Genomic DNA, 26,685 nt, shown 5'->3' on the forward strand with positions numbered 1-26,685 from the left:
AATAAGCTTTGACAAAGAAAAACTAACAAAGTTTTCCAAAGTCTGACTGGAAATCATTCCCTTTTTAGTTGCCAGGTTTTCAGTCACTTGTCACCTAAAACATCATGATTTCACTAGATCTCCTGTTACCACATCATCTGCAAGGTTATACAAAGCCTTGATTTTTATGTGAAAAACTAAGCGGATTTTTTTTAAAAAACAGAAACTTTTCAGGTCTTAATTTTATATTATAGAGTATACATAGATACATGCCTAATTTCTACCACTTCCCTCTCAATGTCACTTTTTTTTTTTTAACAGGAATATACACTGAACTTTTCTGATATACTGTGGAAAAATTCAGTTGTATGCAACAGGACTGCAAGACCTCAATAAAAAACAAACTCATTTACAAATACGAAATGCTTCCAAAATAAAAGTTTACATTGAAACGGTATATGCACTACTCTCCTTGCAATGCACTACAACTAGATTTATAGTGACAGTCACTAGTATGCCAAAATCTTTGCAACAAAAATATTAATATCTGGGAGGTAACCAAACACTGCGCAGGCAGGCAGATTACTTTCTTACAAGAAATTCCATCCATCAGCTCTGGCATCTAATCTAGGATACACACAAAGCTTCCTATACCTGGTAGATAAGAGCCAGAGTAGAAATGAAAGTGGAAGTGTGAAGAACCACCACTGAAAACTGACATTTACAGTTCTACATCTAATTGTCATTCACTATGTGACTATATTCACCTCCTAGTATGATAAAAAGAGCAGGTGACAGAGCACTGATATCAGTGAGCTACACTAAGAGGTTAAAGATTCATTAGCTGCATAAGGAACAACGTGCCATTCATACTGATCAAGTGAAAAGCACCAAGCAGGACTGGTGTGCTCCAGACTTGTCACCTGTGAGACCAGAATTCAAAAGAAAACAGGTGATGCGAGGAGACCATATGGAGCAGTTAGAAATATTATTAAAAATGCATTATCAATAAGTCTTGTTAAAACAGTGCAGCTGTCAGCCCTCCCTGGTGAGAGAACTGGGAGAGCTACTGAGAGCTCTTTGTATTAAGGTATCACTCCCTCTTTGTTTTGCAAAGTTACTATCTCTTTGTTACAGTAAAGCATATACTCCTCAGCTTTTCTCATGCAGATAAGAGTAAATTGCAGTTCTAGCCTTGAAGCAAGGAAAATTCAGACTTTTGTAACCTCAGGTACTGTCTGCCCATGCGTAATGAATTAATACATATAAGCCTATCCGCCCCGCATACTTAAGTAGTTAATTATAATACACATGCGACGTATGATTCGACGTATTCACATACATGTTTGTATGAATTGGAAATGAGTTGTAAAAGTTCCTCCTTCTGCACACGTGGTCAGGAGAGAGGGGATAAAGCCAGCTGGGCAGTTTCCCTCGGGGGCAGCAGAGTGTTTGATCTTTTGTCTCTCTCTCTGACCCTATTTGCAAATATATACCTTTTGTGTTGCTAATAGAGTGTGTCTGTGGCTGAAGGGTTTTTTTCGCCTCCCGAGAAACGAACCGCGATTTTTACATCAGAGCTATCCAGAGGTAGCTTACTTCGGGGCATTTTCCCTTGTGTTTTCCACTAGTTACCTAGAGGAAGGATTCGCACCATTTCAAACCATGAGAACATTTGGATAGAGAGATGTCATAATTACTGCATGGAACACTGTGGAGATTTTGCTGAGATCACCGAATTACTTGCTACAGTGATTCTGGTATATAAATGACACATTGGCTAGATTACACATGTGAACTCTCTAAATAGCATTCTAACAGCCAGGGGATGGAAACCCTTCTCAATAGCAAATCTTGTTAAAAAGACTCTGGGGGAGGCAAGCTCTAAAAACAGTGACTTCCCTCCTAAAGATTACAGTGGTAGAGATCACATCTGCTCCACCCCCTCCCCCCGAGAAAGAGCTGAATGAAGGATAATTATGCATCACCCCCAATAATTTTCAGCTCCATCTAGGCCGCTGCCAACCCTCTCCTGCTCCACTCAGATTTAGCCTGATCAGACTGCACTAATTCAACACCCCTGGATTGTCCTCTGCAGGTTCTGAGAAATAAAAAGTGTGTTATGGATGAAGCAACTTCCCTGCACCTTTCTTCATCTAAAAGGGAGACTTTTGTTTGGAGCATCCACTCCATATATACAATAGGATGAGATAATCCCTCCTCCTCATTGTCCAATCAGAGGTTGATGCCTTTTAGTTTCATTCCCAGGTCTCCTTCTAGAAAGGGGCTCTTGCCTGCTTGAATTGAAATCAGGTGGTTAGCAGAATGTTATATAGGTATTAACTGACCAATAAGAAAACAGGGGTAGCAGATGATAAATGCAATCCCAACCATGTGAAAACAAGGGGGATATAGACAATAATAGATATTAAATCAGCACTGCACTCTCAGTTTGGACAACTCTGCAGATGAAGCCAATGCCCCTTTGGATGCCTTGAGTCAGTACAGAGCTGACAGAAAAGCTTTGTAACAGCAAGAGATGTTGTTTTCATTGGAATTAAAATGAGCATTCATATCTACTATAAAATATATATTTAACCAGCCATAGTACAGTATTTGTATTTATCAATGCTGCAGGAACACAGAATTCAAGCCACTTCCCCCCCTTCTCTGTGGTCTTGTCATGTGAAGGCCTGTGTTGGGCTGCTGCCCAAGGAGTCCTTAGTTAATTGAATATAATTATTCTGCCTTGTACTTTCAAATGCTAATGCAGTTTTGCTTCTTCCTGTAATACAATATGACTGAAAGCCCCAACTGTTGTCTGGTACATGTAATTCTTTCCTCTTCAGTACATTTCCTTCCATAATAACCCAGCAGTTTGCTAGGTGTTGATGATCTTTAAATATAAGGCACAATGAGCTAAATTAGTAATGAAAGGTAGCTCAAGGCATTCCTTACAACATGGCTAGTTCTTCATTGAAGATTAAGATTATGAGCATTCAGCACTTCTCTTTCTGTCATTAGCCATAAATAAATTAGCAAGGCAGTCAATTAGTATGTTCATCCTGACCCAAGATTGACAAGCTGGTAGAAAACAGGGAGGTAAAAGGAGGATGGTTTTCATTGAAACAGAGACCTCAAATATCAATAATTGTCCATGAAGGCTGAGGGAACTCTTAATCTGTTTGAAACATCTAGACAGACAACTGGTGTTGAGTTGTGCAAGAGGTCTCCTATGTCATTTTAAGAAATGCAGCATTTGGAATTTGATTTTTCCTTTTAGCTAGATTGAAAAAAAGTGTGTAAATTTCAACATTTGAAATCATTACAGTCAAAGCCTTTAACAGAAAGGGTCACTCATAACCTAAATGCTAATGAATAGAACTGATCAGAAAACTGATTTTCTATCATGAAAATTCTTGATATTTCAGGAGGGGGAAAATGGACTGAAGTGCGACCAAAAACAAAAAACACATTTTAAATTTTTGTGTGTGAAATAAAATTAAGAAAAAATAATTTTATATTCATTTTATTTTTGTTCTAACAGCAATCTTTTTATTTTTCTACATAAAATACATTTCAAAAATCAATACTCATTTAAGTGTAAAAAAATAAAATATTTCATTTCTAAAAATAGTAATAATTGAAAACACATTTTTGAAGAAATTTTCTTAACAAAGGTTTCTGACTAAGTCAACTTATGAACCAGAAATGTTGACAAGGATGGGTAACTTTAACACCTCCTATGTTCAACAGCCCTCATGTTCTATTGTAAGCTGCACTGGGAAATACATACACAAACATTACTAACATGATATTTGAGTGAAAATTCAACAATTACCATAGGCAGACAGGGTTCTTTGGGCAAATTCAATATCTTTTATTAGACCAAGTGAAATTTTAGTTGCTTTAGTAAAAGATATCAGATTTACACAAAAAACCTTGTCTGCCTATGTCCTTAGACCAACACGACTACAACCTATACACCCAAAACAATTATCATATTCACTTGACTCTTAACACAAGGTCTTTCTCACCATTTAACATGGGAGGCGGGGAAGCCCCTCATCTTAGAATTGTGTAGGAAGGCAGTGGGGGTGGTAGCACTGGCAGCTACTGTGGCTTTGGCTCCAGCCCCTACCTGGGATCCAGGCTGCAGCCCCCCCCGGGAACCCTGCTATCTCTCCGTCTCCTCCTCCACACAGTCTCTGCTTCCCTGCCTGCACCTCTCACCCCCTTATCCTTACTTTGCATTGGCAGGCTCCATGCATGCTGCAGCCAGAGCCACTGAGCCTAGTCCCAGTGAGGGCCTGTAGCAGTGGTGGACAGCCCATGTGGCTGTTACAAGGGCCGAGCTGGGGCAGGTTTCCATGCCCCAGGGTAGAATGAATTCAGAGCCTGCTGGTGTGCAGCAAGGTTAATGAGGAGAGAAGCAAAAGCCAGGGGGGGAAGGGGAGAAGGGAAGCAGAGAGGCTGTAGGGAGATGGGAGGAGGAAGCAGGGGCTAGGGGAGAGGGCAGGAGGGGACACAGAGGGAGAAAAGGGAGGGGGAGGCTGGCAGAGGCAGCAGGTGGTAGGCACAAACAGGGAGCAAGCTACTTGACCTCTCCACCTACTCCCCTGCAGCAGTGCGGGGAAGAATCAAAGTTGACTCTCCAAAAATTACATTCTATACATGAAAAACTATACAAAACTTAATTTTCTATGTATAGAATCTAATTATTGAGGGCTCATCTTACATTCAGAGTCATCTTGGATTCAAGTAAATATGGTACTATAAAACAGGCCTAACTCAAACCTTGAGAGAAATTCTTTCAAAGTTAAAAATGCCATAAAGCACAAAAAATGTGGGATTTGATTTTTTTGGAATATAAATTTCAGCTCCCAGAACTCTGGATGCAAGCACAAATAAAATATTCAGGTTCTGATTTAGCAAGCCACTTTTGCTCCCAAGGGCTAGCAATTTTCTGTTGACCTAACAGTAAATTACTACATGCTGTATGACTGACTGCCATTAGAGGACGAAGGACAGGGCAAGCCAAGGCTCCATCAATTCCTCAACTAGAGCCAGGGAAATGCAATGACATAAGGAATTTCTTACCTTCTAAGACTTGTGTGTTTGTGCGTGTAGCCTGCCTTACAGTCCAGCTTCTGGAGACCATTGTATCAGCCATGAGGATGTAGTGGTTTGAGGATTCTTTTTAGGTTTTTTCTGTTTACCTTTGTACTTGCCCTAGTTTTCACTAAAAGGCATTAATGTTTCCTTTCATTGCAACCAGAACATCATTTTACCTCACTTCCATCCTAAATCCAAATGCTGATGAAAAGAGAGCTTGATTCACAGCCACTTTGGTCAGAGCTGTATAAGTTTAACTAGACAGAACTCTAGAAGTCAGGAAATCCAAATCCCTTTTGTCCTTCTTTGAAAGCCAGAAGAGCATCTTGCTTTGCTTCAGCAAAGTGGATACACTCATGCATTACAGAAGTGTACAAAATGATAGAAATTCAATCCCTAACAAAATTAACACCCATTTTACTTAATGAACCCCTACCTCTCAGATGGAAAGAAGAGATGCTTCTAAGAACAATACAGACTTAATTGGGCCTGGTGTCTTTTCCTTAGCAGATGCCTCTTTTGGATGGCATGTTGCCCAAGCAGTGATTACTTGAGATCATTCCCTGAAGGTTCACTCATCTCTTTATAAGTTTTGTTTGTTAGGACTTACTTTAGAGGACCCTAGCCTATTGATATCAAGTGAACACTTATCTCACTCAGATCTGTCATGTTATTCTTCCTCTCCATGTACTTCTGTCTTATGGGCAACAGTATGAATATTTCATTAGTCTGAACATGTGGCAACCTGGGAGATGGAAAGGAATGCTTATTGATGGCTTATTTCTCTGCATCCCATTTTCTTTCAGTTCAGACACTGCATCTTCTTTCTAGCCTTTTAACTGTTGTCCATTTAAAAGCACCATTTTAGAAGGAAGATATTCTGTATTAATCTAAAATGTTAATTTACTCCTTTGAAAGGAAGGCAAGCAAGGAAACAGAATGGCTGGAGGATATTATTATAGCAACTTTAGACTGGTTTCCACCTGCCAGAAATCTACATGAAGAGGGATAACATTGGTTTGCACAGCTGGAAAGCAGAACACAAAAAGAAATTAAATATTTTATTTTTTTTTACCTTAAAGGACTGGGGGGAAGGGAGACATAATATATCAGTAAAATAATTAGTGGTCTTTCAGAGAGGTACCAAGCATAAACAATGCCTTCTGACTTGAGTAAGTATACAGACATGCTCAGTACTCATTTAAAAAAATAAATCAGGTAATAAAGTCGTAATACAATGCCATACTGATCATTTCACTTGAAGAGTATGGAAGAACTGCCATGCAGCAGTTGTACTCATTGTTAGCTTGAGCTATTTCGCCCCCAAGTCAACTTCCACCAGCACATAAAAGATCCAGTAGCCCTTCAAGAATCAGCAGCAATGAAGTGGGGATGCAGCAGCTCAAGTTACAACAAGCAATGGCTAGCTGCTTATCCAATCACTCTGTATAGCTTCAATACCATTTTTCAGTTCAATCACCTTCATACCACTCTTGCTGGATCCAAGCAAGTACAGGAGGAGAAATTCAAGTGTACTCATTTGTGTTAACCATGAGAGTGATTACAAGCCAATAACTGCTGGGGACACTGTCTATGGTATTTTCAGTCTTCAGCACCCCCATGCCCCCTTGGCACAACAGCTCACGAAAGCTCCTGATGTGGGATGGGACCATGGGCAGATAGGGAGCTGGCACTGGTGCAGGTGTGAGGCTGGTACCTTGGATCAGCAGCGAGTGGGCAGCAGTTTCACCAGGGGCACCTCAGCCAGGGCCCTCGCCACCACCTGCGTCACCTCCAGGCTGCCTTGGGCCCTCACTCCTGGCAGGACGGCAACAGCAGGGAGAAGTCTCAGGGCAGCCCCAGCACAGGCACAGATAGAAGGATCCCAGCAGTGGCAAGGGGGAGTCAGGTACACCTGTCACCAGGTCCCACTTTTTCCTAGTGCCCAGCAGCAGCTTCTGCCTAGCCACTGCTGCCACCAATTCCATACCCAGACTGCTGGCATTGAAGCCAGGCAGTGGCAAAGTCAGGCAGCAGCTTCAGCCACAACTTGGGGTAGAAGAGTGCCTCCTTCTTCGTGGCCACCTGCCCACCACCACCACTCATCGCGGCCAGAGTTGGCAGTGCAGAGCCTGGACCAGAGAAGTAATCTGCTCCTCACATGTCCTTGTCCACAGAACCAGGGCCCTCTCTGGCCCCAGTCCTGGCCCTGTACCATCACTGCCTCAAGATCCCAGCCCTGCCTGCCCATCTCACTCCTGGATGCTCCTCCCTGCTGGCCCATGGCCCCATCCCAGCCACCCAGCTGAATACCATAGCTGGATTAATGTGTGGGCCAGTGGGGCCAGGGCCAAGGGGTCCCTGCTCAATTAGAGGCTGCATGTGCAGCTCTCCCCTCATCATTAGGGAAGTGGAAGCCATGGTTTTAAACATGACACCATTTTTGTCTCCCAGCTGGTTGGCAGCAAGCGGCAGGGCCTCCAGGGCCCCTCAGTAAATCAACTGCAGGGAGAGAAAAAACAGCGCCACAAGCAAGCCACAAGCATGCCCCCTCCACTAATCAGTGGCAAGGGGATAGAGTGGGGGAGGGGTGGACCCTGCAAAATTTAAGATGCTGCTATGCACATGGCCAGGAGTACAGCTGGACAGCATGGAGAGCAGCTCCCTGCAGGTAAATCTAATGGGGGGAAAGGGGAAACTGAGGCCCCCACGGTGAGGGAGGGAGTGGGTCGGGACTTGTGCTGCCCAGCCAGGGTGATGAATGAGACCCTAGGGCTGGGGTAGGATGGAGCTGCAAGCAGCTCATCCAGGGGATGCAGTGGGGGATTGAAAGGAGGGTCAGCTCCCTGCCACTACATGAGCCACTTTGCTGAGTGCCCTGCCTGTGTAGATCCCCTGCCTGTGGGTGCCCCCTGACAGTGGGTGCGGGGCTGATGGGCCAGGGTGCCCCTCAGCTCTGCGCTGCATCTGGGGGTACTGGAATTGGCCTCACATGTCATCAACAGGCCAGATCTGGCCCATCGGCTATATTTTGACCACCTCTGATCTAATTTGTTCTTTAAAACCCCTTTGGCAGAGATTCTACAACACTCCTCGGTTGTCTGGTTCCAGTTCTTTCCCATCTTAAAAATTAGAAGATTTTCTTTGCTTCAAACCTATATTTGTCAAATTAAGCCAATTACTTGTTATGCTACCCATGATGTCCTCTTTATAGTAACTTTTAAACATCCTTTAACTATACAATGCCTTTCTCCTTAGTCTTCTCTTTTTCATAATAAACAAATTCAAGTCTTGCTGCCTTTCTTTATAGTTCATGCTTTCTAAATCTTTTAGCATTTCTGCTGATCTTCTCTAGATTCTCTCCAATTTGTCCACATGCTTCTTAAACATGGTGGTGAAAACTACATGCAGTCCTCCAGCTGAGCCATCAGCAGTACCAAATTGAACAAAATAACCAGCACCCAGCTCTTACCCATGACATTCTTGTTAATACATTCCAAAATGAAATTTGCCTTTTTTGTCCAGGATCACATATTCATATAGGGAGCTTCACAAATGTCTCTCAAGTAGAGACAATAACTGTTAACAGACCGAAATAGAAACTCACTCCTTACAGTTCAGTCATAGACCATAGGGAAAAAGTTCCATTTTGGGTTTTTTTTAAAAACAAAAACATGATTTCGCTAACTCAACTAGTCACAATGAACAATTTGTACATTGAATTTAATCCTTTTGTCTGTTGAATTGGGCAGGACTAGATCATTTCGACACATTTGCTCATAATTCAAAGTTGCTTAAAAATGTTTTATTTGTCTCACTGTATGAGCCATTTGCTGTCAGCCTCCTACCAAATATATGGTATTTACTATTCTTAATTCAAGCAGTTTGGAATGGATGCAGAGGTTGTATAAATATGTTCCTTTTCCTTGGTTGAATGAACATTTTTCTTAGAAATGGATTTCCATTGCGAGTACTTGCCTGTAGCATTCTTCTGTTCTGACAGACTAGGCTGGCCCTCACAGCACAGAGAACCACCTCTGATTGGCTGGAGGCAGAAGGCTGGGGAACGGTAGACAATTAGAGAAGACTCCTCTACCACAAAATTATCAATCTGAAACTTGCAGGGCTTCCATGGGCCTGGTATGCCCAGGAGGGTAAACAGAAATGGGTCTACTGAGGGCTACCTTCTGAATTAGCATTTGTTTTAATGGACAGAAGTATTTTTTAAAATGAATGTAACCATCAAGTTCTGCATATAGATCATCTAACCATGTGATCATATTACTATTCTCCTCATCCTTCTTCCCATTGTTTGCTGCACAAAATCATTGCACCTCATCTTTGAAGAAATTGCAAACTCACCGAGCCAATCTACCTTTGCATTTTGTAGGGTAGGGCCTAGCATAATGGGGTTCTGATCCTGATTGGCAGCTTTGAGATAATAAATAAAAGGAAGTTCTTTCACATAAAAGCCTTTTACCCTTTTATTTTGTAAAAGGGACCCAAATGTTAGAAGGAAATTCCTTTTCAGAAAGGAATATATCTGACCAAGTCATCCAGCAATGTGGAGTTATTTCACTGTCACAAATGCACATGTGCATGCACACACAAAATAGAAAAGTCTACATTTAAACATTAGGGTTGCAGTCAGGTAATCCAAATTTAGAAAGTGCCAGAAGTAAAATTGTATGTCCCTATAAGCAGAAACTCTATGGCACAATCCCCCAATCCCCACCCCTTCCCCAACTACAATACTTTGAAAACACCCTGATCCCTCAAAAGTGTCACACTTCCTATCCTGTTTTATCCCTAGCCCTGGCTCCTCATCTCAGCTGCCCTGCCCAGAAAGTCCGACTCAGTCTTCTGGATGCCATAACCTAGTCTCTTTGTCTAGTTCATCTTGCTTCCAGTCCTTCTAGATCTAGATCTGTTCTCTCTTATCTTCTTCTTCCCTTGCCCTCTCATTTCTTCCCCCCTGGTTCTCTGTCCCAGACTATTTCCCTTTCTCCTATTTTCCTCACCCAAACCCAATCCCAGTCTGAACACTCAACTTCTAGTCCTAATGTAGGCTCCTTGCTTACTCAGCCCCAGACTCCCTGCTCCTTAGTTTCCAGTTTCCTTTGTCTGTGTCAGCTGCTTCCATTTATCCCCCGCTTTCTCCCACCCCACACCTCCTTTCCACTGGTTCAACTTTTGTTACTTTGCATTCAAATTAGGGAGTTTCCCTCTTCACATTGCCTTGGCCATCATCAGCAGACAGGGACCATTGAGAAAACAATACAGGCAGCTTCCCTGCTCTCATTTCAAGTCCCCAACACAACCTGCATTTGTTGCAATTACAGAGAAAAAGCCCACTCCATCCCAGGCAGGACCATCCCCAATGCAGAATGAACCAAAAACACTTGAGTCTCAATTCCAAAAGTGCAAGCAGATTTTGGCAAAGGCGTATCACTTCAACAAATTTGGGGTTAGTGTAAAAGCCATGATTCAAATACAAAGGCCACCTTTTGCCAAATTTGAAGTTCCAGTTCCAAAAGAGTAGGAGGCTCATGGAACTTTTCAAAGAAGGTATCACCAGGAATTTTAACAGACATCATAACATTATTCTTTAGAAATCAATTAAATCATTTTGTGTATAATTTAAAAAATCACCCCAAGGTAGATACCTGGTATGGAAAATTTAAGTCCAAATGATTGAAGTCTTGCAAACTTACAAGTGAACATGGGGTCTTAAAATGGTCTGGCACTTCCTCCTCTTAAAGGACTTTGCCATCAGTCTGCCCCTAATGTATGCATTTATGCTTGCTTTTCTATCTAGACCTTTTCTACTTCAGAAAGACAGAATATTGCAAGTGAAACACCCATCAGATGTAGGAAAAACCCTGAGCACAGGACATAATTTTGTTTTAATTAACAGGTTTCTTCTGAATTTGTGAAAGGCAGCAGAAGTTCAAACCAGCAACTGAGCCATGGTAATTAAATCTCCCTTTCCTTCCTTCATGTTTTATTATGTCAAAGATTATTTATGCCAATCTCCTTCAAAAAATGTAATGCACTTAGAAAGACCTGGATGCATGTCTGTCAGCATGATAGATCTAGAATTCTAAACAATGATCTGGACATGTACTAGAAGAAAAAAAAGATTAAGAGAAGGGATGCATTTTATTGAATAATTGATGCTAGAGGTGCAATTAAAAGTGCAAGACAAAAACAAACACCAGACTAGAGCATATAGTATCACGTTTTAAAATGTGATACTAACTGATCAGAATAATTGGGGGGAAAGATAATCTCAAAAAAACACTTTGTGAAGAATTATTATATATCACATGAGAATTGCAGCAGCCTCCAGCCTTCTAGGAATTGCTGTGTTGAATTCTGGGTAATTATTTATGTTTCATGAATCAATATATCTATATATATCTCTATATCTATAGATAGATATGTGCATTTTAAAGGCTTCAAATGTAAGGTAATTATACATGCTTTTGAAACAAAATGATACATAGCAATAGTCAAGTCAGACAGAGAAATCCTGTTACCAGGTGTTATTTTGAATTTTTAGAAGCAAGTCAAACTTTATTACAACTAAATTAAATTTAAAAAGATTTCCAAGTAGTCTCCTTGACTTCCCATACTTATGATTCATCTGGACAAATGTCCCACTCAGAACCAGGTTGTTTGGACTATCTTGCTGAAAACTCCTGGATTTTGTCTTATGCAGGAAATGCCCTGTTGGACCTGGTCCTGGCCACAGGTGACAACCTGGTAAGGGGCCTCCAGGTTCTTGACCACCTGGGTGATAGCGATCATCGCTTGCTGGAATTCACCATCCAGCGCAGGGTGTCAAGGGCCTGCAGCAAGGCGGTAGCCCTAGACTTCAAGAGGGTCAACTTCAATAAGTTGAGGAGATTAGTGGGAGAGGCGCTGGGGTTCGAGAGCAGGGGAACTTGGTGCCCAAGATGAGTGGTCGTTCCTTAAGGAGACGATACTCAGAGCCCAAGGGGTGACCTTCCCAACAAGAAGCAAGGGGGGCAAGAGTGCCTGAAAGCCCCGCCCCCGCTCACCAAGGGCTTCTGGGAATGCCTGATTGCCAAAAAGGCGGTGTACACCTAGTTGAAGGGGGCTGCTATCACAAAGAGGAGTATACCTCCTCTGCTCAGGCCTGTAGGGGGGTGTCAGGAACGCTAAGGCAGGCATAGAGCTAGGACTAGCGTCCAAGATCAAAGATAATAAAAAGTCCTTTTTCATATATATAGGGAGGATGAAGAAAGCACTGGGAAGCGTGGGGCCCCTGCAAGATACGCTGGGCAATCTGGTGGTTGCACCAGAGGAAAAAGCAGACCTCTTTAACCAATTCTTCACTTCCATTTTCTTGGGCAGGGACCGGGACTTCCCCACCGTGATGCAAGGCAGACTCGAGGGGAATGCCTCCAGACCTCAGACTGGGGAGGACCAGGTTAGAGAGCTTCTGGAGGGGCTGGATGTGTTCAAAATCAGCAGATCCAGATACTCTCCAACCCAGGGTTTTGAGGGAGCTAGCAGGGGTTATTGCAGGGCCCTTGCCATGGCTTTACGAGTGCTCGTGGTGCTTGGGCCAGGTGCCAGATAATTGGAAGATAGCCAACGTGTTCCCCATCTTTAAAAAAGGGAAGGAGGGAGGACCCGGGCAACTATAGGCCCATCAGTCTTACCTCAGTCCTAGGGAAACTTTGAGAAGATCATCAAGGAGCACATCTGCGATGGGCTGGCTTAAGGTATGATATCTCAAGGGCAGCCGGCATGGTTTCATTAGGGGCAGGTCATGTCAGACCAACCTGATTGCCTTTTATGATCAGGTCACAAAAGCATTGGATGCAGGTGTCGCCATGGACGTAGTCTTTCTAGACTTCAACAAGGCCTTTGACACCGTCTCCCACCCCATCCTTGTTAAAAAACACTAGGCGACTGTGGCATTGATGCCAAGTGTCTGTTCACTTTGCTCTTGAAAATTTCCAGGGACGGAGATTCCACTTCTTTTGGTACCTTGCTTCAATATGGCTGACTACTTTCATAGTGAAAAAGTTCTCCTAATCTCCTGTCTAAATGTTCTCTGCTGCAGTTGCAGAGTATTTCTCCTACTCATGTCCCCTGTGGCCACAGATAAAAGTGTAATCTCCATCCTCTATAAATCTCTTTAGGTATTTGCAGCTATTATCAAATCCCCTCCCAACCTTTGGTCTTCCCTTCTCCAGACTAACTAACTCTAGTTCTTTCAACCTTTCCGCATAAAACTTGCTTCTCAGGCCCCTAATCATTTTTTCCTGCTCTCTGCTGAACTCTCTCCAATCTGTCCACATTTCTTGAAGTGAAAGCTGTACACAGTACTCTAAATGAAGCTTCACCAGTGCTGAATAGGAGTGGAAGAATCACTTTCCTTGATTTCCAAGTTACACTCCTGTTAATACAACCTGAAACAATGTTGGCCTTTTTTGCCACGAGCACACACGGTTGACTCATGTTGAGCTTATAGCCTAGCCCCAGGTCCTTCTCTGCAGTTCTGCAGCCTACCCAATCATTCCCCAGTCTGTATTTGTACATCCAATTATTCCTTTCCAAGTGCAGAACTTCAGAATTGCCCTTGTTGAATCTGATCCATGGCAAACCATTTTTCCAGTCTTTCCAGGTTATTTCAGATCCTAGACCTTCCCTGCAGAGTGCCTCTAACTCCACCCAACACGATGTCATCCACAAATTTGCTAAGTATGCACTCAATCCCATTATTCAAATCATTGATGAAGACGTTGAAGAATACCTGGGACAGACCTCTGAGAAACCCCACTTGATACCTCCTACCAACTAGACTTTGAGACATTGAAGACTACTCATATAGCACAATGACCCAACCAACTGTGTATCCATCTAGCCTGTATTTCTCTAGTGTGTTAATGAGAATGTTGTAGGACACAGTGATTGAATCTACATGAGATGCTTAGTGCAGAATAGACTAATTAGCTTGGCAGTAACCATTTTACATTTACATGTGCAGAGTTATTAGGCTGTACTAAATTTATTACCTCCGAAAGATAGTACTTGTAAATATAAGTGCTGTGGAATTGTTTACTCTGCAGCAGTGCAAACATACATGATGATGTGGCTGACTGGGGCATGAGGATGCTTCAGTGCAGAGGCTGTCTGCTGGCTTGTGCCCCAGCCAGCCTTTCCACACCACAGTGAACCATTGAGAGCCCCAGGTTGGCTGGCTGATCTCCCAGGTCCCCTGCCAGCCAGAATTGCTCCAAACTAACTCAACATCCTGTAGTCTCAGATGCACCTTCAAACAGCATACCTGGGAGCAATAAGCTCTGGAGTTTATTGCTTCACATTATTTGCACATATAGACACAGTGTCAAACGCCTTGCTAGCGTCAACTATATCACATCTACTGCTCTCCCCACATCCACAGAGCCTGTCACCTTATCATAGAAGGAAATCAGATAGATCAGGCAGGACTTGCTCTTGGGGAATTCATGCTGGCTGTTCCTGATCACCTTGTTCTCCTCTGAATGCTTCACAATAGGTTCCTTGACAACCTGCTCCATGATCTTTCCAAGTACAGACATCAAGCTGATGAGTCTGTAATTCCCTGGATCCTCCATCTTTCCATTCTTAAAGATGGGTATTATATTTGCCTTTTTCCAATCAGCTAGGACTTCACCCAACCTCCATGAGTTCCCAAGGTTTTTCATAGATTGTAAGGCTGGAAGGGATGTCAAAAGTTCAATTGAGTCCATCCCCTTGCACCAAGCAGGAAAGCTAACTGAGGGTCAGGTGACCCCAGCAAGGTGACTGTCTAGTCTCCTCTTGAAGATTTCCAGGGTAGGTGATTGCACCATCTCTGGAAGGAGCTTATTCCACAGTCTGAACACCCTAAATGTGAAGAAGTTTTTCCTAATGTTGAGCCTGAATCAATCTTCCAGGAGTTTGCAGCCATTACTCCTAGTTTTCCCCTTGACTGCCCTATTGAACAGTTGCTTCCTGAGCCCTTGATGTACTCACTTATTGTAGCAGTAAGCTGCTACCAGCTTCCCTCTCAGCCTTCTTTTCCTCAGGCTAAGGAGTTCCAGATCCCTCAGCCTTTCTTCATATGGCTTGCCTTTCAAGACTCTGATCATATAGGTGGATCTTCTTTGGACTCTCTCAAGCTTGTCCATGTCCTTGTTAAAGTGTGGTGCCCAGAACTGGACGCAGTACTCTGGTTGTGGTCTCACTAGTGCTGAATAGAGTGGAAGAATCAGTTCCTTGGCTTTGCTGGAGGTTAATAGCTAATGGCTCCAAAAATCACCTCAGCAAATACCTTCAATACCCTAGGGTGCATCCCATCCAATACTGCCAACTTGAAAGCATCTAGCTTCTCTAAGTAATCGCTAAACTTTTCTTCCACTAATCTAGGCCATTTTTCACCTTCCTGCTCCTTGCTGCCGACTATACTCATCATTTGGTAGCTGCCCCTATTTATGATGAATTAAGTAAAAAGGCATTAAATACTTCAGGCTTCTCTGTATCATCTCTAACTAGATTGCCTTTTGCATTCTGTAAGGGACCCAAGGTTTCTTTGATCTTAATCTTACTCTTGACATACTTGTAGAATCCTTTTCACTGCCTATGATGTACCTTGTCAGCTGTATCTCAGATCTTGCCTTGGCCTTCCTTATTTTCTCCCTGCCTGCCTGTGTGATACTCTTATGCTTTTCCTTAGTCTTATGACTAAGTTTACACTTTTTACACTTCCCATTCTTTGGTTGCATCAGGATAGCTTGATACTGTGCCCTAAAAAGGGCCTCTTTAAAATTACAGCCTGCTCTCCTGGACTCCTTTTCCTCCTCAGATTTGCCTCCCAGGGGATCATGCTGACCCATTTCCCCAAGTTTGCTAAAGTCTGCTTTACTGAAGTCCAGTGTCCTTATTCTGCTGCTGATTTCGTCCTTCCCTTAGAATCTTGAACTCTGTTGTGTTGTCAGTTGTCACCAAGTTACCTTCCACCATCACATTCCCAACCAATTCCTTTCTGTTCATAAGCAGTAAATCAAGGAAAGCTTCCACCTTTGATACAAATAGCCTCTCTGCTATCTGTATAAAAAAAGTTATCCCTAAGGTCCTGCAATTTGGAACCTTCTGTCAGTTGTTTGAAGACATTTCAAGTAATAATTATTTTTCAAAAAATAATAATGCAATATTATTCAAGCAATAATAGTATTAATCAAGTGATGACATTTCAACTTCATTATATTTGAGTCTTTAAGTGTTTAGAGGGTATTGCAATTGACAAATTTAGCATAGAAAAAGCAAGTGCACCAAAAATACACCAATGATACTGGCTAGCCATATCCCACCTGTCAAAACTCCTTGTTCCAATTCAAGAACTTGTACATCAAATACTAAATCTCAGCTCTGCTATGTCACAAATGCTTCCTAGACTACCATTTGGTCACACATGGTATTTGCAATTTTTTTTTTTTTTTTTTTTAAATTCTGACTGTTGGCACTGGATTTATGATGCAGACACCTTGTTCTGGATGGGCCCAAACCCTCAGACCAACCACGACCTCTCCATTTGATAACAGGCAAATTTAATTGATATACCACGATAGCAGATAAGAATAATGCAAACAATTCTATATCTACTAGTCCCAGGGCTCCCAGAGTCAAGGTATATCTGGTCAGTACATGAGTTTCACTCTGAGGTTCTCTCTTGAATGTCAGATGTCAGCAACTTGGAGGTTGGAGGATGAGGTCCACTGTCCCCCAGTGGGGTGGGCGAGATGGGCTGGTGACATGTCCTCTGGTCATGGTGGCCTCCGATTTCCCTCCTGGGGACACTTTGATGCTCTGAAATCCCTCCTTTTATATTCTCCCCCTCCCCCGATGACTCTTCATCTTTGGGCATCATTGATCAGTCTCCCTGTGGTCATCATACTGTCCACGTTCTGTCCTGTCAGCATATTTTTTGTTTCACAATCCCATCACATGCATATATCTTAATTTGGTTCTTTCCTAATTTGGTCCATCTACCAAACCAGAAATCCCAAGGGCTCTGCAACTGGGCACTGAGACTTGGCCAACGTGGCAGAATCCCTTATCTCTGTTATGGAATAGTGTAGTACATGTCTTTAATTTCCCAGCCTGTGTGCCTGCTTGCTGCTTGCCTGTGTCAAACACAGTGGGCCTTGAAGGAGACTGCCACAAACAGGTTCTTAGAAATCAATTAACCCTTGCCATTACCATTGTTCTAATACAATATCTACTTTTCCTACAAGCCAATTCCCAAAAGCAAACCCCTAAATGCCATTTTCCCATTGCCTAGATTAGTTCCAATAATTTCTGGAAATAAAAAGCTACCTTTTGCTTAGTCACTGAGTTCTAATAAATACAAAGCATTCAAAAGAAAGAACATGGTGGCAATAACATCCCTTAAAAGTCATTAGGACTGTTGGTTCATATATTTACTTGGAAAACCAAGTAATTCTCTTGAATAACAGTTTGTCAAGACAGAACTACATCCACAAACCAACACACTTATGAATGAAGTTAGACTAATCAGCCAGCTAACCATTCTGAGACTGTATCGCTTATCAATACCACTTGAATACAGAATACATTCCAGTCCACTCAGGATTAATTAAACCCAGGGACAATGGAAGTGTGACATACAGGCATCACCACTTACATAAGCTGTTGGTGGGTTGGAAAGAAGAAAATCTATATCCATCCTGTTGTTTGCTAGATGCAACCTTCTGGTTTGCCTGAACCTTTTCCAAATACCAATCAGCTCTCTAAAAATCAGGACTAATTAAACCATCATCATTCCTTGTATGTTGATTTATTAAGACCTTTGCTGTAATTAAATAAATACTGAACATGCAAATCTCATGTCAGCCTCATTATCTAAAAATTCCCTAAACAAGGCTGAGCCAAGCCATCAGTAGGCAAGAGTCATATTTTCAAGCTTTTATATGTGCACAACCTACCATACTGTTGCATTACATTTAACCCAATTTATATTACTCAATTGCTCAAAGCTATCCAGTTCTTTCTATACGATATCTCTATCCTCCTCTGTATTGATAATGTTGCCCAAGTTTGTATCCAAAGCAAATTCTATTAGCATACTCTTAATACAGAAGTAATTAATGAGAATATTAAAATCAGAGGTAGCAAGACTGATCTATGAGGAATTCTGCTAGTAACTGCTCTCTAGACTGATACTTCCTCTTCCATCTTCCCTCTGGATGCTTCTTACCTAGTGCTCCTGGAGACACTGATTCACTTGTGCATATGAATATTCCCAGAAAGCAAATTTTAAATAGATCAATAAGAGATCCAGACAAGAATCTCACTGCATACTTTGCAGCTAGGATTGTACATACACCAATGAACAGAATGAGTGAGTAAAATGAAATAAAATAAACTTGGCATCCAGCCAACAGATTCTGTAGTAGCTTGCAAGAATCATGTGGCCCAAAAAAGCAAAGATTTAACATTTTCCAAAATTCCCTCTGCTACATTTCCCTATGCTACTATGATATCCCAACCCTCCACCTTCCCCCAAGAGATTCATAACCTCTGGAGGTGCCCCAGCCTTTCTGTTGATTTCAAGTTTTAGGTTCAACCAGGGAATGGAAGATGTATCTTGTGACCTCTGCCATAACAGCCACTGCTAAACACCACCACTCAGATTTTGAATACCAAATTGCACATTTCCAACCAAACAACAAACAAAATGTTGCATTAAAATAAAAAGGCACTAAGTACATCTGAACAAATTATGAAGTTTAGGAAAGCATGATCAGACATTCCCTGAGCATCAAAAGACTAGATTCATCTAATAAATTATTCAGGGAAAAGTATTCACTCAGCCATACTTACCACTAACACTACAGACAATTTGCAACTGAATGCATGACATACTGCAAATGTTGTACAGGCTACATAATTCATTGGTAGGAGTCACCAGTGACCTCTTAGATGTTAATATTATTCCTTTTGAAGGCAATGGGATTTTTGCCATTGACTTAAACTGGAGAAGGATCAAATCTTTGGTTTATTTGTACGTCATCCACTTTTCCAAACATATTCTCATCCATTTTACATTTTCCTGAGGGGAAGCAAATACCAGATTTGGACAATGCTGTTTCATCTTTACTCTGCAACTATGAAGCAAGAGAAGAAATCTGAATACATCACTTAATCTTTTTCACTTTCACCTTATGGGAACAGTAGATATGGTAGTTTCTTGTACTATGGCTATGGTGAAGTTCAAGAGCTAGGACTGGCAAGGATAGTAGAAAGCAACTGAAAAGACATTACCCATGACTAATAAGCATATGCATCTCTTGCCTGATAAGCAGAGATCCCATTTTCTCCATTCAAAAATTGCAAACTCTCCGATTAAAAAAAACAAAACATCCATGTTTTTCCACAAGTAAAATGAAATGCCACTATATGTATAGTTATCGGTTGAAAACAATATTTTATTGATATATTACATTTTTAAAGTAACTTGGAAGCCTACCAGTGCCTCAGTCATTATAATAAAATTAATTCTAAATACCTATATATTTTGGCATTTGCTTTTGGTTTTTTTTATCATGGAAAAATCAGAGCTCCCCCTGCCACCTTCACTCACCAAGACATGGATCCAGCTGTAGCGTTTCCCCCTACTGCTTTGAGGAGCTGAGCAGCCCTGATATGCTAGTGCACTGTTCCTGCCATTGCCCCTCACTCCCAAGCCACAGCACTCCACCCCTGATGGTGCCCCTCACTCCCTCCCACATCCAGTACTGCTGGCGCCCCTCACTTATGACCCATAGCCTCTGCTCCCTCCCAGTCTTGCCAAAGGGGTTCCCCACCTGCCAGGGCTACAGGACCAGGGCCAGGACCCGCAGCTCCCTGCCCCCTCTCCCCCAAGCAGTGCCTGAGCCCTGGCTGCTGCCTGAGCAGAGCATAGAGCCCACCTCCCCCCTGTGGGCAGCACGGCCAGAGTAGAGCCCATTGTGGGGTAGGCAATTCAGGTTGCCCACTGTGGGCTCAGGGCTTCCCTGCCCTGCTGCTGTCTCCCCCAACACCTCCACAACCCAGTGGGTGGGACCTGGTATGGAAGAGCAGAGAGGGATGGGCAGGCTTAATGTCACCATTGGGAATCCCATGCAAGCCACATTGCCATGACATGGCACCCCTTGCCCACCCAGCAGCAGCAGTGGCACAAAGCTGTACCCCTTGCTGCCGCCAGGTAGGCATGGGGTGCCTTGCCATGGCAACACATCCAGCATGGGGCTCTTAATGGCAGCACCAAGCCTGTCCTCCCCTCTCTACTCTCCCACACCATGTCCCACCCACTGGGCTATGGAGGCCCCCAGGAAGAGGGCAGCAGGGCGGGGAGCCCTGTACCCACAGCAGGAACCCCACATCTTCACCACCCCATGTACAAATGTGGGGGCATGTGCCCCCCATACCTCCCTCCCTGGGAATGCATGTAGGAGGGGGAGCCAGCACCCCTGCTAGCCTCCAGATGAGCCACCTGTGGGTCCATCCTGCTCCCCCAACCAGGCCCTGTATTCCCACCCAGCCCTGGGCCCCATGCACATGCCAGCTGGACAGAACCACATCCCCAGTCCTACCCTACTCCCTCCCTCACCACGGGGCCCCAACTATGACCCCACCACCACAAATTTACCTGGAGGGAGCTGCTCTCTATGCTGCCTGGCTGCCACATGCACATGTGCATGTGCACATGCACATGGCACCCCCTATCTATGATTGCCCTCGTCCCACTCACCCCAGCAGCTCCTTGCAGGCTGGAACTCTGCTAGCCTGAAAGGGAAACCCACCCTTTCCTGGATTTTTCTCCTTTAAAAGGAGAAAATCCACATTTTTCTTCCTAAAATTAGAAAACCTGCATTATTCTCTATTAAAAGGAGAAAATCCATGTTTTCCACATTTTCCTGCAGCAAACAGAATACCTGGATCCCTGCTAATAAGACATCTTTTAGTTATCCTATAAAGGAACAAAATGTTAGAATACCTGCACTTTCCCAAAAAAATCACCTCCAACATTTCAAAAGGTATTTGTCTGTTGTTTCGTGCCATATCATCTGTGACTATTAAACCCTCTCCATGGACTACCACTTGATGGGGTGGAGAAGCTTATGTGTACCAATGACCCTAAGAACAACACCATCAGGAGTCTTGTACTCCTGGTAAGGTCACCCATTAAGGTCAAAGGTGAGGTATCAAATGAACAGCAGTTGAACACAACACAAAGACCTCAGCAGCGGAGCCAGCGGATACAGAAGGCATAATTCTCAATGGCTGTGAAGGCTGGTGAAGGCTACAGTGGTGGAGTAACCCCAGTTGTCTTGGCACCCCTTGCCACTGGACACAGGTTTCTCCTCCACTAAGATCCATGTGACTATCATTGCACAATAGCCTCCTCGCATAAAACAACTCGTGTGTAGACTTCTCCCATCAATACCCACCTATAACCCTTTATTTGACCTGTGGGAGTTATCATCCTCAACTGGGAGGGATTGCCATTAAGCACCACTACTGCTGACTATTAAATACTTGTAACACAGCATGATCATAAGGGCCCATTCCTGAAGCCCTGATCATGCTGGGGTCCCACTGACATCTATGTCTAATTATGCCAGTAAGAAGTTGAAGAACTTGTTGTGCATCATGACAAATATAAATGTGTAATTTAATTCACTAAAGGATACATTTTGGCATTAAGCCACAGCTCATCATTGTGGGAAGTGCAGATATCCACCATACTAGCAAGAGTCTGGGAGGTCATTGTGGAAGAGTGCTGTGCCTCTCATGAGGACCAAGGAGTGAGTCGGGTACCTATGAAGAGTGGAGCATATATCTCCCTCTCCACACAGCTATCTATTCTTGCTAATGAGCTGGAAAGGAAGGTTGTGGTGACCTCATCTCTTTCTAGTCTGTTCTGCCTCCTTTTCTGAAAGTAATACAGTACTAGCAGCCTTTTCAAGTGCTTAATAAAGTCAGCTGAAATCAAACAGGGCTCCAACATCAATGTTAGCCCTATAAAGCATTAAGGATGTCAACATACCTGGCCCAAGATCAACGCAATAGGCAAGGTTCCAACTAAACAACATAAGAAAAATGTCAGTGAAGAACTATGGGCCCCACTTGCTTCTTGCTAAATAAATATGATACAAGAAGAACCACCCTAGGATTTTTTTCTGGTGTATTCTGGATTCTAAACATTTGCTACCTGTCTGCAGCCCGTCTGCAATTTCAACTTCTCTTTGGGGAAGAAAGATTTTTTTTTTTTGGACAACTAGGACACTTTTCCTGCATTCCATTCTTTGTGGTTTGACAGAAGTTGTAGCAGAAAGCCCCCTTTGTACATTTCCTTTCTGGACATCTGGACATCGCTATAACCCTCCCTCCCCCCATTTTGTGCATTTCTTTTCCTTCTCAGTATTGGCAGAGACCTAGTGCACTCATTGCATGGATGTGGCAAGACTCAGAGCAAGCCAGAAAGCTGAAGTGGCTTTCTGTAGGAGAAACCTAGAAACTACATCTACATATCCATTAAGCTCAGTGTCACTAAAGAAAACAAAAGAATTAAAATGTCTACTGCAAAGACTGTGATTATATCCTGTGTTAATCTAACTCACTTACTGTCCCCAGTAGCCTTTGATCCTCACTACCTCACATTGCAGTTTTATATATTTCTTACAGTACATTTTCATATTTTATCTGTCTCATCTTTACCATGGCATTTTTGTATTTTATATTTTATACTTTTAAACTCCTAAGGAATGTACTTCCTGTAAAATGAAGTTACACCCTGGACCATTGTTAAAACTGCATTGAAATTATAATTGTAAAGTGATAAAATCTGTTGAGTGAATGCAAATGAATGATGATCATCAGTAGACAATAGCCTAGCCAAAGGAACTCCATTTTAAGCTAATCAAACTAAACAGCTGATTCCTGGAACTTGAGCACTCACCCTACGGATTCTTCCTGTAACCCATGACAATGCAGCCATTAAGTCAATAAGTCAAGGGTGGACTCCCAAAACTTCAGGTACCAACAGGCAGAGACTCCTGTGACTAACAGTTGTCCAGTACTACTCAAGACCCATGTGGGGCAGGGACCTCCAGATTCAGTAGCCAAGATGATGCTTGGGGATTACACAAGTCTGCCAGAAATGAATAAAAGGCAGTGAAGCATGACCCTCAGTGGCACCCTCTCATCCAGCACCTGACCTACCAAGACAGAAGGACACGCAGGCAACCCCTTTCTGGAGAAGACAAATCACCTTGAAGGAAGCTGACCATCAAACAGCAGACTCCAGGACCTCAGGATAGGTAGATATACTGACACCAGTGCTCTCACAATCACTACAGCAGCTACTATACACTATACTACCTGGGTTTAAATGAGAGAGAGAGTATATGCGCGTGCATGCTCTAAGGTGACCAGTACCACCCGTAACTCAAAGTTTGCATTTTCTATTTTACTGATAACTTCACATCCCATCCAATTAACTAGAATTTATGATGATCCCGTGAGTCGGTCCTTTGTAGCCAACAAAGTCGTACAAGCGCCTTCCCCACCCCACCCCTGAAAAAATGGGTTACTTTCGTTTATCACAGCCAATGCTTTCCTGAATCAGTACCCACAAGCAAACAGTGAGCAAGTTTTACTGAAAAGCAAGGAGATAGAGAAACTGACCCAGAAAGGGCATGCATTGTGGGACTTCTCTCATATAGCACATTCCAAATCAAGGTAGTTATAATGTATTCCTACATTACTTTAAAATCCATGATAATGATAGTCCGCATCATGTGTTACATGCTGAGAAGTTGCCCTCTGAGGCACTTAAACAAAGATGTTTACTTTATAAAAATACTCTGGGTTAACATTTTAAACACCATTGCAGAAAGACAAATGGATTTCCATCCATCAGCCCAGTAGTTACAGTGGATTCAAATGAAATATTTCCACTGATTCAGGTTCGGTGGTCTAATATTCACCAATCATTTAACCAAAACACCTTGACTTAAACCAATAGCACCTGGGATTTCCAAGTGGCTTCTTATCTAAGTTCTAGTCAGGTCTGAGATTCCTTAGCTTCTGAGATCAGATGTGTTCAATCCAGAACAGGCATAGGCTAAACAATATATGTCTGATATTAATTTATTAAAGCTGCAATGAATAATCCTTCCAATATAGGTGAAAAATCTCTAATAACTTACTTCTGAAAGAAATGCCTTACCAAGAAGCAAAAACTAATTAGCCCCAGCACAACACTGCATGAGCAGGGCTGTAACAATTCCAATGCAATTGGGAACTGACTTGGATACCTCTGCCTGGTGTTGCTTGGCACAGTGTAGATGTAACCTCAAGGATGTGAATTAAGCTGGAGCTCTGTTAATGAACTGTGCTACACCTGTACTTGTAGGTGTGCCCAGACTGACCTGATATTAGCCTGCACAGGTTATTTTCCTTTCCTGTTTAGATGGTCTGTCTAGCACTGCTCACACAGCCAGTCAGACCCTTGCCTCCATAGCAACTTCTAGGAAGCACATCTCCAAAAGTGGATTAAGTTAGCTCTTGATTATCTTGTGCACCTCTAAGAACCTCAGTAGAATTGCACCAGTTTATGGACAGAAGAACCTCAGATCTCTAAAGAGGCACTGACATGGCTGTGACAAAATCTGGTATGAGCCATAAAGGAGGCTTTAATTGATTCCAGACTCATCTCATTTGATATGAAGACTTGGATTCCTTTACAAAAGTAAGATCTAGTCCAAGCATCAACCCTTAATGCTCTGTTTTTTAGTTAACTCTTTTTTTATTCAAAGCATTTGCACAGAAACAATTATATTTATAATTAATTAATTGTCTTGCCCCAAAACTAATGTATATAGAGGCCCCCCTCTACATGTTAAAAGGTATTGTGCAATTAACTGGTTAATTGTGTAATTAACTGAGACCAGCTACACATGCAAAGTACCAAGCAGCTGGAGTACTGTGTCCAGTTCTGGGCGTCACACTTCAAAAAGAATGTGGAGAACCTGGAGAGGGTCCAGAGGAGGCCACTCATGGTTGAGGGCCTCTGTGGCCAGCCCTATGAGAAAAGGCTGAGGGACCTCAATCTCTTCAGTCTCCAGAAGAAGAGACTGAGGGGGGATCTTGTGGCTGCCTACAACCTTATCAGGGGCCAGCAGCAGGGACTCGGGGAAAGTCTGTTCACCAGGGCCCCCCTTGGAGTCACTAGGAACAATGGCCACAAGCTGAGGGAGGATAGGTTTAGGTTAGATATTAGGAAGAACTACTTCACTGTAAGGGTGGCCAGAGCCTGGAATAGACTTCCCAGAGAGGTGGTGCACTCACCTTCCATGGAGATCTTCAAGAGGAGACTGGATAGGCACCTGGCTGGGGTCTTATGACCCTGCCACCCCCAGTGCTCCTTCCTGCTCATGGCGGGGGGGGGGCGGTGTCGGCCTCAATTATCTGTCTAGGTCCCTTCCAACTCATTGATTCTATGATTATCATGATATAAAGAGGTCCAACAAGGTATAAAGTTAGGCCCCAAAAACGTGTACTAACTTTATAGCTGGTAGCAGGGTCCTCCTGTGGCTGGGAGGTCTGTCAGCTGACAGGCTCCCAGCCACAGGGGTGCACCATGAGCAGCCAAGACCAGGAGTCCTGTAGCTGAGGGGACTCTTCCTCTTGGCAGCCCCTTGGGACTCACAGCGCCCCACTGACAGTCTCACAGCTGCAGACTAAGTCCTGGTGGCCGTGAGGCACCACCAGGAGAGAGTCCCTTAGCTGCAGGACTCCCAGTCCCAACAGTCTTGGAGCACTGCCACTGCTGCCAGTCCCATCAGCTATGGGACCGGTAGCTGCAGGAGCTTTTTACTTGCCAATGCAGGGGAAACCTGTATTTAAAATAATTCCTAGATAAAAGTATTAATGGGTCCCAGGATGAAAAAAATATTCAGATAGATAGGTAGATAGATAGATATCATGCCTTTGTATTCCGCTTACATTAAATTTTTATCGTTCAAACCAAACACTCTTAAAGGAAATCCCCTTTTCTCATTAATGCCACTTTTCACACAAATTAAAACAGCAGCACAATAATCAGAAAAAGGATTTTAAAAAAAAAAAATTCCTTTCCTCCTCTCTAAAAGTGGACTAGATTCTAATGTTTAACGAACAAAAGGCTTCCTACAAGATACTCCGAGCAATATCTACCATAGGTCTAAATACTCTTTAAGAGATGTGTGAGAGTGCTGGGAATAACTACCCTTCCTCATCCTCTCTCAAAGGGCTAATGTTGCCTCTGGGTTTGTTTTCCAAAATCAGTATTGAGAAGTGATTAAAACAGCAGAAATAATAGATGAGAATCAAACTTTTCCCACCAAAGTGGTTTTAACACATGATCCAGCTCATTTACACCACATGCCCCAGAGGCCGGGCGGGGGGGTGCACAGTGACTGCTTGCAGGCGGCGGTGAGCGGGGCACTCCCTCAGGTGGCTGCTGTGGTGTCGGTGGTGAGC

Source organism: Crocodylus siamensis, chromosome 3 (assembly GCF_052110815.1).
Source record: "Crocodylus siamensis isolate JL-2025a chromosome 3, ASM5211081v1, whole genome shotgun sequence".
Taxonomy (NCBI): domain Eukaryota; kingdom Metazoa; phylum Chordata; order Crocodylia; family Crocodylidae; genus Crocodylus; species Crocodylus siamensis.